This window comes from Gallinula chloropus, assembly GCF_964237585.1.
Source record: "Gallinula chloropus genome assembly, chromosome: 2".
Lineage (NCBI taxonomy): Eukaryota > Metazoa > Chordata > Aves > Gruiformes > Rallidae > Gallinula > Gallinula chloropus.
In genome coordinates this window covers 143,566,547-143,579,972 of record NC_140086.1, presented here as the reverse complement: position 1 = coordinate 143,579,972, position 13,426 = coordinate 143,566,547, and the positions used below count along the sequence as shown (strand labels likewise).

Sequence of the window (13,426 nt, the reverse complement as noted above, 5' to 3'; positions counted from 1 at the left end):
TTTCCCTAGGTAGTATTGGTATTTCTTCACACTCATATGTGGTGTCACATTGTAAAAGGCATTTGTAGATTAGTGTAACGTTGAAAAAATCAGGGGGTTATATCTATCTCACTGGTTACCATACTGTTGTTAAGTCCATTGATATCATCAAAGTCCTTCATTTTCAACAGTATACAAACTATCTGAGTAATTTTTAATGTTTGAAATGTTATAGCTGAACCTGGAGGGCTTATTTGCCTCAGACCAACTGTCATTGTTAGCTTGTATCAAACCTAATTATAAAATAGCTGAGTGATTAGCAAACAATAAATTTGTCATTAGCAAACATTTAGAAGGCTTTAATCCTTGTCAACGCACAACTGAGTGATCAGTTTATGCATGTTATGTCCTCTGTGAACTCCTATAAAGAGCAGTCCGTAAGCAAGTTGTGATAAATATGTTATCAATCAAAACTTATTTAGGTTAATAATAAATACAATGTATTTAAAGTGGGAAAGGGAAAAAAACCCAAGAAGATGGCAATGAAGACTTGTATGACCCAAACATGATATTTTTTTACTGCTTTTACTTTGTAATCCATAACATACAGGTCTTAGTTATATTAGTTCCTTCATATCTGGACAACTCCCCTTTCTTCCTCCCCACCCCTCATCACCTTTGTATTGTTTGATTTTATGCAACACTGGAAGTTGGCCTGGCTGTGTGAAACAAATGATAAATATTTGATTGCATTTTATTTTGTGATTTTTTTTTTGTTTTGTTTTTAAACAATTGTGTGTTTAGTCTGCACTTAGCTGCAATCTCTTGTTACAAATTGATAATTATAATGGTCAATATAATAAAAACTTGTAGTGGAAAACAGATAGTAGGCAATACAAGTTTTCTTGTTCAGAAGCTCTTTGTAGCCAAGAGAAATGCTAGCACAGTTGTTTAGCATGATACACATTTTAAAAATACTTTTTCAATTTTGCCATTACAGTTAGTGATTAAAGAAATTATTTTGCTTAGAGCAATTCTTGCCATGGTGAGAGTTTGTGGAATGCAAATCTCCTCTTGATGTCTGTGGATTTTAGAGCTGAGTTGCTTCATTGTCTTGTAGTTCAGTGGTTCTGTCTACCATAGTTACCATTCTGTCACAAGTTAAGAGGAACTTGTAAACTATACTTTTTACAGGTCTGTTAAAAAGCATAAACTTTGAGCCCATTATTTTTTAGTGGTTTGATAGAAAATGGTTGGCTTCAGAAAAATAATGAAATTATTTCTGTGAGTTTTTTCAGTGGATTGTCTGTGCACGTACCTGCACCCGCGTGGTATATACAAATGTCAGGTCAAAACTTAAAGCAATCAGGTGTATGCTTTGCCCATGCTTACCTCTGGCAGCTTATCCCCAGGATACCAGTCATCCCATGGGTGAGTTTGCTCACTGGGAATTTATAAGGAGCAGCTACACAAGCCTAACTTGGTGACAGCTTTCTGGTCATGGCCAGGGTAGAAAGGAAGCTGGCTGACTTCCTCACAGCTACATTGCCTTGGGAGCTCGTGGTAGAAAAAGCTGAGACGAAAGATTTCAAACATTATGCTCACAATCCTCTACCTTAAATCTCATGTAAATTGTGAGCCTTAATCTAAAATGTCCTCTGGGAGACCTCCAAAGCTTTATTTTTTAAAGTACTGGCAAAGACATTATAATGGGAATGATTCCTCTAGTCAGTCAGGCTTTAAGTGGAAAGCTTGAAGTTGCTTAAAAAAAGTATTGTATGGGAGGAATCCTGTTCTGGTGTTTAGAGAGGACAGCTCTCCTATATGAAGTCCAGACAGATTAGACTCTCATTTAGGAAATGTACCTTGTCTTAAGGAAGTCTACTTTCTCTGTGGTTGTGATAGTACTTCTGAGGGACTTGAGGCAGTTGAGAATTGTCAGGGAGGTGTAGAGGTCAACTAGTAGGCATCGGTTTGAGCTGAGACTAGTGTAGTCAGGACTGAAATAATTTCTTGTTTATGACTGTGTGCTATCCCAGTGCATGATGGGCTTGGCACATCTCCAGTTTAGTTGCACCTTCCAAACGTGCCTGTATCAATTGTTTGTCTTGGCTAAATGTTGACTAACCCAAGTACCATGCTCTATTTCTAAAGCCTGTAAGAAAAATGGCTTTTCCTAATCTATTTGAAACATGCTGACATGGTACTTTGGAAGTGTAAGGAAACTTGTTCTGGTATTGTTCTCTATTAGGGAACAGAGGATTTAGTAATCTGGGACTGGACAACCAGTATCAATGAGAAACATGGAAGGTTGCTTATATATAAACTTGCTGCAACTATTCACAAAGCACTGGCGTAAGTTGTTAGTTAAGAATCTCCTCAAAGCTTGGAAGTGGAGAAAACCCCTTAATTTGTACAGTGTGCATTTTTTTCAAGGTTATTAGGCAGTAAAAGATTTGCAGTCAATGCAAATACAGTTCTAAATTATAAGGGCACAAATTTAATTACTTGGAAGAAGAAAGGCCGTAATATTTCGGATCATCATTTGCTTCCTTGGTGTTGATTCACATCAAGACTGTGTCAAGTAGCCTGTAAATTGTTTTAATGCTGAAATAATGATTCCAGGGAATTTCCATAATCCAATTTAAATCTTGTCATAAACTAAAACTGTAGATTATGAGTAATTTCTGTAATATTCTGAAGCATATAAGGACAGAGAAATTGCCAACCTGAATCAACCTTATTGGCCATCTAGCCCATTGTCCTATCTTTTTAAAGAGAGTTGCAAGACTCTCAACTGAAACAAATACATGATGCATAATTTGCCATTGTTCAAGTCTCATTGTATTTCAATGCTGTGCAGTAGAAAAATGTGTGTACATGGTTCAAGAAAAGCCTTTCACATGAAACCAAACTTGACTGGATAGAACCACGTAGAATTACTACCTGACAGTATTCATCAGAACAGATTGAACCTTCTGCCAATGCAGAGACAATTTGGGATCAAACAAATTTTGTGTTAGGTAATATAAAAAATTTTGTTAACTTGTGAGTAAAGAGAAATTCTTTTCTATGTTAATATCTGCTTTCTAGTTTCTAAGTAAACATCTTTAATGCTTATGTCTCTTCAGAACTGAAACCTCCATGTTTAACTGCAGGACTCAAAGCATGTTTTTAAAATTTGTAGTTTAGAACTATTATTTATCTGATTCGGGAGAGCAAGGAGAATTGGTAAAGGAAACACCATTAAATATTGCACAAGTTAAGACACATGTTTTTGTAATTTTTTTGTTTTGATTTTCATTTAAGCAGCAATTGACAGTGCTTTAAGTTGAAGTGCTGGGTCCTCTATCAAGAATCCATTAAGGTCAGCATCAGGTGCCAGGCTGTCATGTTGACATACCATGACAAGAGCAAAACAAACAAAACCAAAATACTGTTTTCTGGAGGAGTCAATAGAAAATGGATTGCTCTTTAGGACACTTGAAAAATTATGTTGTTAAGAAGTCAAAGGGTAAGATTTAAAAGCTTTCCAGGGAATATTCTCATTCTGTACAATATAATGTCAGAGCTTTTCCCTCCTTTAGCGTTTTTATTCCATGGGCTTTCATTCAACTCTTTAGTTTGAAGGAGACACAAATGCATTTTAGCAGAGAGCGTAAGGTTGATTTCCTATTCTGGAAAATTCCCCATTGCAGCATGTCTCCCAGCTGAAGAAAAATGAGTCTTAAGGTCTTTCACCCTCTAAATAAAGAGCAGGGATCCAGTGTCTGGAACAAGATTTTTTCTTTATACCTCTCTGATGAAAAATCCCTGTCTCTACTTTGTTGGGTGTTAGTGCATTCTCATATATTGCATAGCATACAGTGGATACTTTCCACATTTACTTGCCTTTTGTAGAACTCAATTGCAGAGGTTATGGATATGCTCATCTCACCTATGTTTACTTGGGTAATTGCCTTCAGATACCTTAGCTACTGATCAGTGTAACTGCATAACTGTAAATTACTCTGTGACCTTTCTTTCTTGTCTGTGGCAATACTGTGTTGATCAAAAGCAGCAACACCAGTTCATGTTCTGTAGCAGGTTTTGGCAGGAGGGATATTGAAGTGTCAGATCAAATGGACGGTTGCTCTTTAAGATGGGTTCTCATATTCCCAACACTTTCTGAGGAAATCTACTTCCCAGTAAGTCTTGGCGAAAATGATACACAATCACTTATATCATTTTACTCCCTCCTTGAATAATTTCATAAAATGTTGATTGTCAAGTAGTTCCAGCTTTTCTTATGAGCCATGCCCAACTGTCAGGCTATTACCTAATGGTCCACTATTTTAAGAGTAGACTTCCTCAGGACTTGCTTGGGTTTGTATCTTTATCTGCCAACTCTCACCAGGACAATCATATCATAGTCATAGAATGGTTTGAGTTGGAAGGGACCTCCAAGATCATCTAGTCTCAACCCCCTGCCATGGGCAGGGACAGTCGCCACCAGACCAGGTTACCCAAAGCCCCATCCAGCCAGGCCTTGAACACTGCCAGGGAGGGGGACAGCCACAACTTTTCTGTACAACCTGTGCCAGTGTCTCACCACTCTCATAGAGAAGATTATTTTCCTTACTATCTCACTATGGTAGTATTGAGCATTTGGCAGAGAGTGAACATCAGTAAAGGGAATAAAGGCATCCTTTTAATTAGATGTCTGTCTCTAGGATGGCCATATCCTCTCTGTGCAGGTTGAAGAAGAGACAGACACTGCCTAGTGGTTCCCTGTGAAAACACAAGAGACAATGGGGGCAAACTGAAGCTCAGAAAATTCCATTTATATGTAAGAAAAAACTTCAGGACAGCTGACCACAGGCACAGTTTGCCTGTAGAGGTTGTGGAATCTCCATTCTTGGAAATTTTCAGAAGAGGATGGGGCACAGTCCTGAGCAATCTGCAGTAATTGACTGAACTTTGAGTAAGGTGATCTACTAGATGTACAGTTCCCTTCCAAGCTCAGCTCTTCCTAGATTCTCCAGTTCCTCTCAGTACTGCCCTTCCTCAGGTTCCTCGACCATTTCTGTTGTCTTCATTCTTGCTGCCTTTCCTTTGCCTCTCTGGTTCAGGAGTATGTCTTAGCAAACTGCCAGGAAGAGTCTTTTTATTAGCTGGTTTTCTTGATTTAAAAGCTTTTTCAGTTTATATGCTCTGCTTTTATAAAGTCTTTGGAATGAACTGCCACAGTGAATGCTATATGGGAACGAAATGCTGGATGGATTATTAAAGCAGGCAAATGTATTTCCTGGGGTACTGTGAGTGAGCTCACTGGAGAACTTATGGAGAAAACAGCCCTTGGAGCTAGAAGCAAAGATAAAAAAATCCCCCTTCAGCTGAGCAAAGGAGGAAGAAATACGAGGTAGCAAGCAGAAAGACCTGATTATAGCTTTACAGGTGATTCTGTAAGTTGTGCCTGGAACAGAATTTAAAGATGGGATCTTTCCAGCTGGCCATAAGGTGCTGATTATTTATCTGCTCCCCTTTCCAGCTGTCCAAGGATCTGAACTCAATCCACCATATGCATATGAAGAGAGGGGTGAAAGAATGAAAAGACTGCAGGCTTCTCAGCCATCTTTGTGGTACTACTTGTGAGAAGTCCTGGAGTAGTGGATTGTGTTAAAGTAAACCCAGACTACTTGCAGGAAGCTCTGCCTTACTCCCCTGTGAGCCCCTGCACAGTAGCATTTTGTAAATCATGCTCACCTACTAAACATAATTTTTCTTTCAACTTGTGACTGGTTCCTTCTTCCCCTCTGAAGGCTATTTAAGTGACTTGTTTTATATGCATGAGTCAAAGGCATAAAAATTATTCTTGATATGAATAATACAAAGCTTGAGAGGAGTGCAGGAGGCAGAATGGATTTCAGTCTTTTGGGAAAATGGTTGTCACCTCTTCTGATTGTTATCTTGCTGAGTACTGCACTGGACTGGCTCCTGTTAATGTGCTGCCATATATCTACACTGCTTCTATGGGGTTTTTTGCTTGATTCCCCGCCGCCCCCTCCCCCTTCCCTTTTCCCTTTTCCCCCTTTTTCCCTTTTCCCTTTCCTTCTTTCTTCCTTATTAGACAGGCTATAGCCTGGTTCAGCTTATGACAGTAGTGGTTCCTCTCCTTTCCTGTCTGCTACTCCTCACTCTCACATTGGCTGGATCACCATGTGGAGATAGACAAGTTGTAACCCTGTGGTCAGGAGACACCAGGACATGAAGTAAAGACACCAAGCAGCGTGTAGGACTGTAGCAGTTGATAAACAGATTGGGAGGCAGAGAGGGAGTTTCTCTGTGGAATACATTTACTTATTTTTGTGTTGCTGACACATTTATAGCATCCTGAAATTCTTTTGATTTCACTGATGGAGATAGAAATCTTCTGCTGGGATATGTGTTATGATTACTGACTGCGTTTTGAGATAGAAAACAAGGATGGTTTGCTTAAGGCTTAAATTTGATTCCTGGTACTGACTACATATTCTACTCTAAAAAAAAATCTTAAAAAAATCTAACATCATTGGCCTGTTACACAGATTTTAAACTAGCTTCCAATGGTAATCTACTAGTCATTGTAACAAAAACTACTTGTATAAGGGGGTTAGGATAGCAGGCTTTTTTGTGTAGATAAAAGCAGTACATTATCTTCCCTTTTTTAGAACATATGTTTATATCTAGGGGCACAATTACATGTTTCAGTGACTGAGCAAAACAACTGCTTCAGGTGATTCTTTTTGTAATATTTCTTCGTTTGTCTGAATGAAAATCTGCAAAGATTATGATGGAAGTAACACACTGTGAAGAAAAGATGAATACTTGCCCAACATTCAGAGGAATCTTTAGACAGACTTTCTTATGAGCATCTGTGGAAAAGGTTGACCTGTCTAACTTTTCAGCTTTTCACTGTTGATTTGATGATACAAAAGCTTTTTTTTTCTTTTCTTTTCATTAGTACTTGACCTGTTGTTAATATCCATATGATTTGAAAACCTCATATAATTTGGTAGGAAGAAACTAGAACTGAACTACATTTAAGGAAGCACAATAGTGCCTGCAGAGGCTCAGAAGCAAGCAGCACAAACTGTTCTTCTTAGCCAAAAACTTATGAAATCCACAAAATACACAGTCGCAGGAGGAAAATCACCCCTTTCCAGTGCCAAGACTCAGAAGTAAGATGCAAAATATATGAATATGAGATCAATTTTTCTTGCATGTCAGTTGTTTATGAGGAAAAACAAGTATGCTTTCTCTTCCATATGTCTGTTTCAGATGCACATATAAGTGTATTATCGCTTCACTTTTTACAGTTACACATTATGTGAAATATAGGTAATTTTTCTGGTAGATTGAGGGCCAAGAGTGGTCATGATTATTAAATAGAGTAACTATTGATCAAAACAATTTTTATAGACTTTATAACATCGAATCAGTGTACAGCAAGTAGGACATCCTTAATAGAGAATCTCAGGATCAATAAAATTGAAAGTGATTCAGACCACCTTTACTTGTACAACCAGCAGTAACAGAAAGGGGACAAGAGCGAGTCACAGAATTCATAGCTGTATTTGTAAGTTGAGTTGTGGAATTCCTAACTGCATCAACATTAGTATTGAAATGCCCATAACTTTTGAGAAGTAAAATTAATAAAAATACTAAAGTTCACTTAATCCCTTGTAGTCTAACACCGCTTTCCCCCGCTCCCCAAAAAACAACCCATCTTTATTTTTTTTCTGTGTGGGGAAGGAATGGGGAACATTCACTGAGCTTGGACTGTACGAACATGTATGTTCTTTTTCATACCTTGTCAAGTTTATCTTCCGATTATCTTGAGCTTCTTTATATGTTTATTTTTTTAATTAGATTTTTTTTTAATGGTGGCTCTGTGCAAATCAGTTGCAGGAAATGGAATGCTGTGATTCTTGTTATGTTTTTGTTGCACTACTGCACAGCATTTAAATGCATACAAAAGAAAAATGTGTTCAGTAGTAGAGAATTTAAGATGAAGAACAAGAATAGAATAGTTGTCATCAGAAGCAAGGCACCCAGGGACTGCAAATCAGACCCCAAGATCATATCTGTACTGCCAGGTACAGGAGGCCCTGATCCCGAGGACAAGTAGACCTTATAATGGATATGTATGTATTTTCCAGGTAGTGCTTGAGATCGTGCAGGGGCTTTATAGCAGCTTGCCTGAGTGGCACTTGTGAAGTATGAAACTGCATGTCCGTGAAATCTGATGGCATGTTGGGAGTTCCTGGGGTCAGTGTCCTGTTTGGAATGTCTGTCTAGGTCAAAGGGAGCAAAACTGGCGTGGGCGTGTCCATGCTGCCTTTCAGGAGTGCGCCCATGACTGGAGGAGATGCTGAGCTGTGCAGGGTCTTGCCTTGGGGATGGGAGTACAATATAGCTGGGGAATGTGCTCAGCAGCGTGGGATATTGAGGTGCCAGTATTGAGTTCAGTCCCTTGCTCTCTCCTATTTAGCACAGTATGTGCACTAAGGTATTGTGTCAAAGACAGAAAATGACATCACATCACCTATCCTTTCCTTTCTGGGCTTCAGAACTGCGTCTTTCGGAGACTGCCGTGTTTAATCAAAAGGGGTCTGTGTCATCTCACTTACTATTGCTGACACTGGTGCTTTTTCCTGAAACACTTTGTACTTACTGTGACCAGCAAGAGGAAGCTTGACTCGATGGCTGACTGGTCTGATGCAGTGTGGAGTATTGGTAATGTCAACATTAAAAGGAAGGACAGCTAAGGAGCATTCACTCTGGGATGTAAAACAGGAATTTTGAGAAGTATGTTTTTAGTCAGTGCGCTGGATTAGGAGAACTCGTTTTACTGGAAACATCAAGAAAATAAAACAGGAAGTTCTTAGTCTTTACCCTAGACTTCCATTTGTGTAGTGGTGGAGATGAAGTATCTCTTTTTCCCAGCAAATTGTAGTGGCTGACATATTTAATAATTTGAAAGTGGCATATGAGTATTTTTGTTAATATCCTTTCATCCAAAGTAAAAGCTCCACATTCTTTCCAGTGCCAGATTATAACAATGAATTCTTCGTACATCAAAGCATTGGATTAACCCATGTGGCATTTCACATTGTGACAATTAATGGTTTCCATTTAGTTCCTCATTTTAAGCTCATATCTTTTCAGAAGTACTGACCTGTTTCTTACCAAGGAATGAAGGTAGTCATCCATCTTGTTATAATGAAACCAATTTTTGTGTTCATCTGTGGCAATGTCTTAAGAAACTTCAGAGGTTCCGGACTGAGAATTTCTACAGGCAAGGTTAATTTTTCTCTTCATTTTTTCTTGTCCTTATTCTTATGGACTTACATTAATGTGTTGAAAGAATATGATAAATGACTGTATTTCTTCTAATTGTATTGGTTATTTGAAAATGTTTTGAATTTGGTCCTTATCCTGTTGTAAAGTTTTATTCTGTAAGGATAAGACACTTTTACCCTTTAGTACTAGTTCTCAACCTGTCAGTTTTTCTTCTTCAAGGGTTTCTTGAGAGTGATCATTGCTCACAGTGTTGTGTTGATTTGCAGATATTCATGGTTCCTTTTCAAAGGAGAAAGCACATTGAAAGTTTTAACAAATAATTGAGTTTACCGATACACTGAGAGATTGAATACTTTGAATACTACTCTAACTTAGCTCTGGAAATTGTCTCAAATCCATAGTGGAATGTTTTTTTCCTGGCATGCAGTAAACTTGTTGCATATTTCTATTGTGATGGGAGTGTAGAATTAGAGAACAGAATTTCCGTGAGCATGAATATATTAGTTTTTATTTGCTGCAGGTTTTTTTTTTCCCATAGAATGCATGTGCTGTTTAGATCTATATTGAAAAAAGGAAAATATTGATTTACCTACAGACTTCTCCCATGTGATTAACTGTGATGTAAGTCTGCTTTTGAAGAGCCTTTATAAGTATGCATTTTGTTTAGCAGTTACTTGAATCTGCTAAAGTATTTTAAATTGTTAAAGATTTCCGTATAACAGTTGAGAATGGCTGGATTTCTTTACCTTTTTGGCTTTTTTCCCCCCAAACATAACAAAAAAAGTCTATCCAGATGTATAGCTTTATTATTTTGTTAAACAGCTGTCCCCATTGTGTGCATTGGCAACTGAGCAGTACCCTTTCAAGCCATTATTAATTCTGTTTTGGGTCAGCGTTTGTTCTGGAGGTGGCCTTAACAAAATGACCAGCAAAGCTGCTTAATAGGAAAAATCCAACCCTGGTGAGAGTGTCACATTCTCTTAATTGGAAGTCTTGCAAAATAGAAGCTTTAAGCAAATGGAAAAAAAAAAAAAGAAAAAGAGCACTTTAGCCTTAGTGGAGAAATTAAAAACTGAGTAGACAGAATCTCTCACCGTAGTCTGCTGCCTTCTAGATTTTGCATTGCTGCAGAAGGGCCCTTCTCTGCTCCAGCAAGAGGCACTTTTTGCACTTTGAAGCTTGGTGGATGTTTTTCTCTGCCTCACTCTCTGACTTTCTTTTTCAGTTCCAAATAATTTCTGACCATCTGTAGTCTGAGTTGTCTGCTCATGGTGCAAAGAGCGCTTTTAATACATCGAGTGTGACTGTGAGAGTGAGAAAGGAGAAACCGGGCTTGGCTTGCCTGGTGGTGCAAGGCCAAAACAACACATGAATCAGAAATCGCATGGTATTAGGCCTTTCAGAGGATTTGGAAGAAGAAGAAAGGCTCCAGGAGGGTTCCTGGGCAGTCCTACCCCTTGACCCCAATAAAAGGCCATGAGTGTTCGTCAGCATTTTCGTTGGTCATTTTCCTGATGCTTAGGTTACTTATTGATGGGGCTGTTTTAGATCCAAGAAATATATTGTCCCCCTGATTTATTCTCAGATGGTGCAGGGACCATTCAGAGTTCAATGATTTCTTGTAACTGCTGCCTGGCAGGATGGATTGAGGTCTATTTGGGGTGATAGTTTGTCAGGTAGTGCTATGCTTGCAGGAGATTATGTTGATGGGCTTTCAAGTGGAAGGGTCAGGAAAGAAAGAGAAAGGAAACAGAGTAGGATTAGTATAATGTTTAACCTTGCCCAAAACAAAGTGAGTGGAAGAAAATACTAAATGCTTTCATTGCACCAAATGTTAGACCTTTGAAGATGTTTGCTGGAGACTCTCCTCCTCACCCCCCACTCCCAGCCAAAGATTTAATGTTAGAATCTGCCTGGAGCATGGGTTTAGTTTTTGCCAGTAGCTTACTAGCCTGTAAATTTTGAAGGGCAAAATACTTAAGCTGTTTTAATTAAAAGAAGGCAAAAAAAGAAAAAAAAAAGTAAAAGCTCATGCCTATGGCCTTTTCTGTTCCTGTGGCACTGAATATTCAAATCAGAAACCCAAATTAAAAATACTAATTGGATATCAATGAGAAAAAATTAATTTTGTATTTATAAAAACTTGTAGTTCAGTTCAGCAGTATTTAAAATTTCAACATTTCTGAATAAAATATATTTTTAATCTCTTGTGACTTAAAATTAGTTGAATTTCACTTGAAATAAAATAATTTTACTTGGTAAAATTAACTTCCCCCCCCGCTCTCCCTGGCAGTATAGGTAAATTCCTTCAAAGCTTTAGAATAAAAGATCCAAATGTGGACAAAGCTACCATTTCTATATCAATAGCTGTGCTCATTTTTATAACATAAGATAAATTTTTAATAGTATAATTATCAGTAAATGAATTGTGGTTATAAACTTAAATGTGGAAACAAAGTTAGAAGAACAGTGCAAGTTGCTCAGCGTTGTCAGGAAGGGAGTAAGAGAGCTAAGTGTGGTGAGGATGGGATGCTCCAGTGCCTGGGTGGTAAGGCTGCAATGTGAGATAAATGAGAAGTGGAATACTTGGCTTGTTTTGATCAAAGGAAAATGTTTTGATCATTGCATAAGGGAAGAATAAAAAAATCAAATAATGGCAAATTTGCTGTGACCAGTGGCTTGCAACTACACCGTTGGCCTGTATATCTGTGCTGTGCAATGTCAACATGGCGGCCTTTGCCGTCAGCCTGAGCCCACGGTCACTTCTTATGGAATAAAAGGAGCACTGGAGATAATACTTTCTCCATCACCTACTGCAATAGAAGCTACTATTCCTTTTCCATCCTTTTAACTTTAACTCTTTGAGTTAAATTCCATCCTTTTGCATTTTAAAGCCCAGCTCTTGCTTTTGGCCTTTGCTTTACTTCATCTCAGTTCTACTTTGCAATCTGGGCTGCTGGGTTCTCATGCTAATATGTGAATTGAGCATGCAAGAATTGGGCATATTAAAATATTTTGAAATGAGTGATACTGATGAAAAACAGAGCAGCTGCCCTGGAAGGCTGTCAGCAGGGCACAGTACCAGAGATGGCAGAGCTCAATGGGTCAGCAGCTGCTGAGTGGAGAAATGAAAGGGATGTGGAGAGCAAGCAAAAAGGGAGGACCGATGGTAAAATACTGCACTTAAGGTAGAGCCTAAGTTCAGGTAGATTCAGATGTTAGGGAAGCTTTCAGCACATGGAGAGCTGCACTAAGCCTAGCATCCAGCTGTGCTGAGAGCTGCCTTTCTGGACTTCAGCTCGGTCACCCCTGGGCTCTGAACGAGTTAGTTACACACATATTGATGGTGGATGAAGTTAATAGGTGAAAACTTTTAAAATTCCCTCTGTATTTGTAGATGCCAAAGCCATAGGGCAGTATTCTTCTGCTGTCTGGGATATAATGGGACCTGGATGGATCAAAACATGTAAAAGAGGTTGTATGAACAGTGCCCCAGAAATGCCTGTTTCTGCCCATTAACTGTGAATGAAGTGTCACACGGCTGTCTTGGGTAAAAACGTCTACAGTAGGGTAGAATCGGATGCCTTGTTACACAGCAGGCAGTGTTTGAATACTGAGTGACATAAGCAGACCAGATTTGGCTTTGCAGGAGACTGGAGATAAATGTAAGAAAAAAGACGGCAGAGATCTAGGGTGCATCAGAAGTCCAGAGAAGGGTACAACTACTATCGTGAACCAGCAAGTTGTGAAAGTTGTGATGGTCGTTTTATTTTATAGCACCCTATAGAAAGTTCTTGTTCCTGGAAACATGGTGAGGGGGCTCATCAAAAACTGTTTTGGTTAATGTTTTACCTCTGTTGCTTCCTTCTGTTCAGTAAGGATGGGAAGAAACTTCCTGGTGACAGTGGGTATTAAAGGCATTTATTTTTAATAGAAGCATAGGATGTGTAGAAATATGCAATTTGGCCTCTCCCTCCTTTCAAGAGAAGTCCCACCTGCTTCTGGTGAGTCGAGGAATGGATGTTTATAAATGTTCTTAACAGACTTCTCTATTTAATTTTTCATTAGATTTTGTTTAATGGCAAGTGATTTGACATAAGCATCAATTCCTGGAGCATTTAAG

The 13,426-nt window shown here is 38.6% G+C and overlaps 1 protein-coding gene across 2 annotated transcripts in view; it reads left to right on the top strand.

Annotated features, from left to right (window-relative positions):
* The window catches only part of NEBL (nebulette), a gene marked incomplete at both ends in the record, with an annotated part of 252,383 nt that overhangs the window by 76,048 nt on the left and 162,909 nt on the right, over positions 1 to 13,426 (top strand). The gene's annotated exons all lie outside the window — the stretch shown is intronic.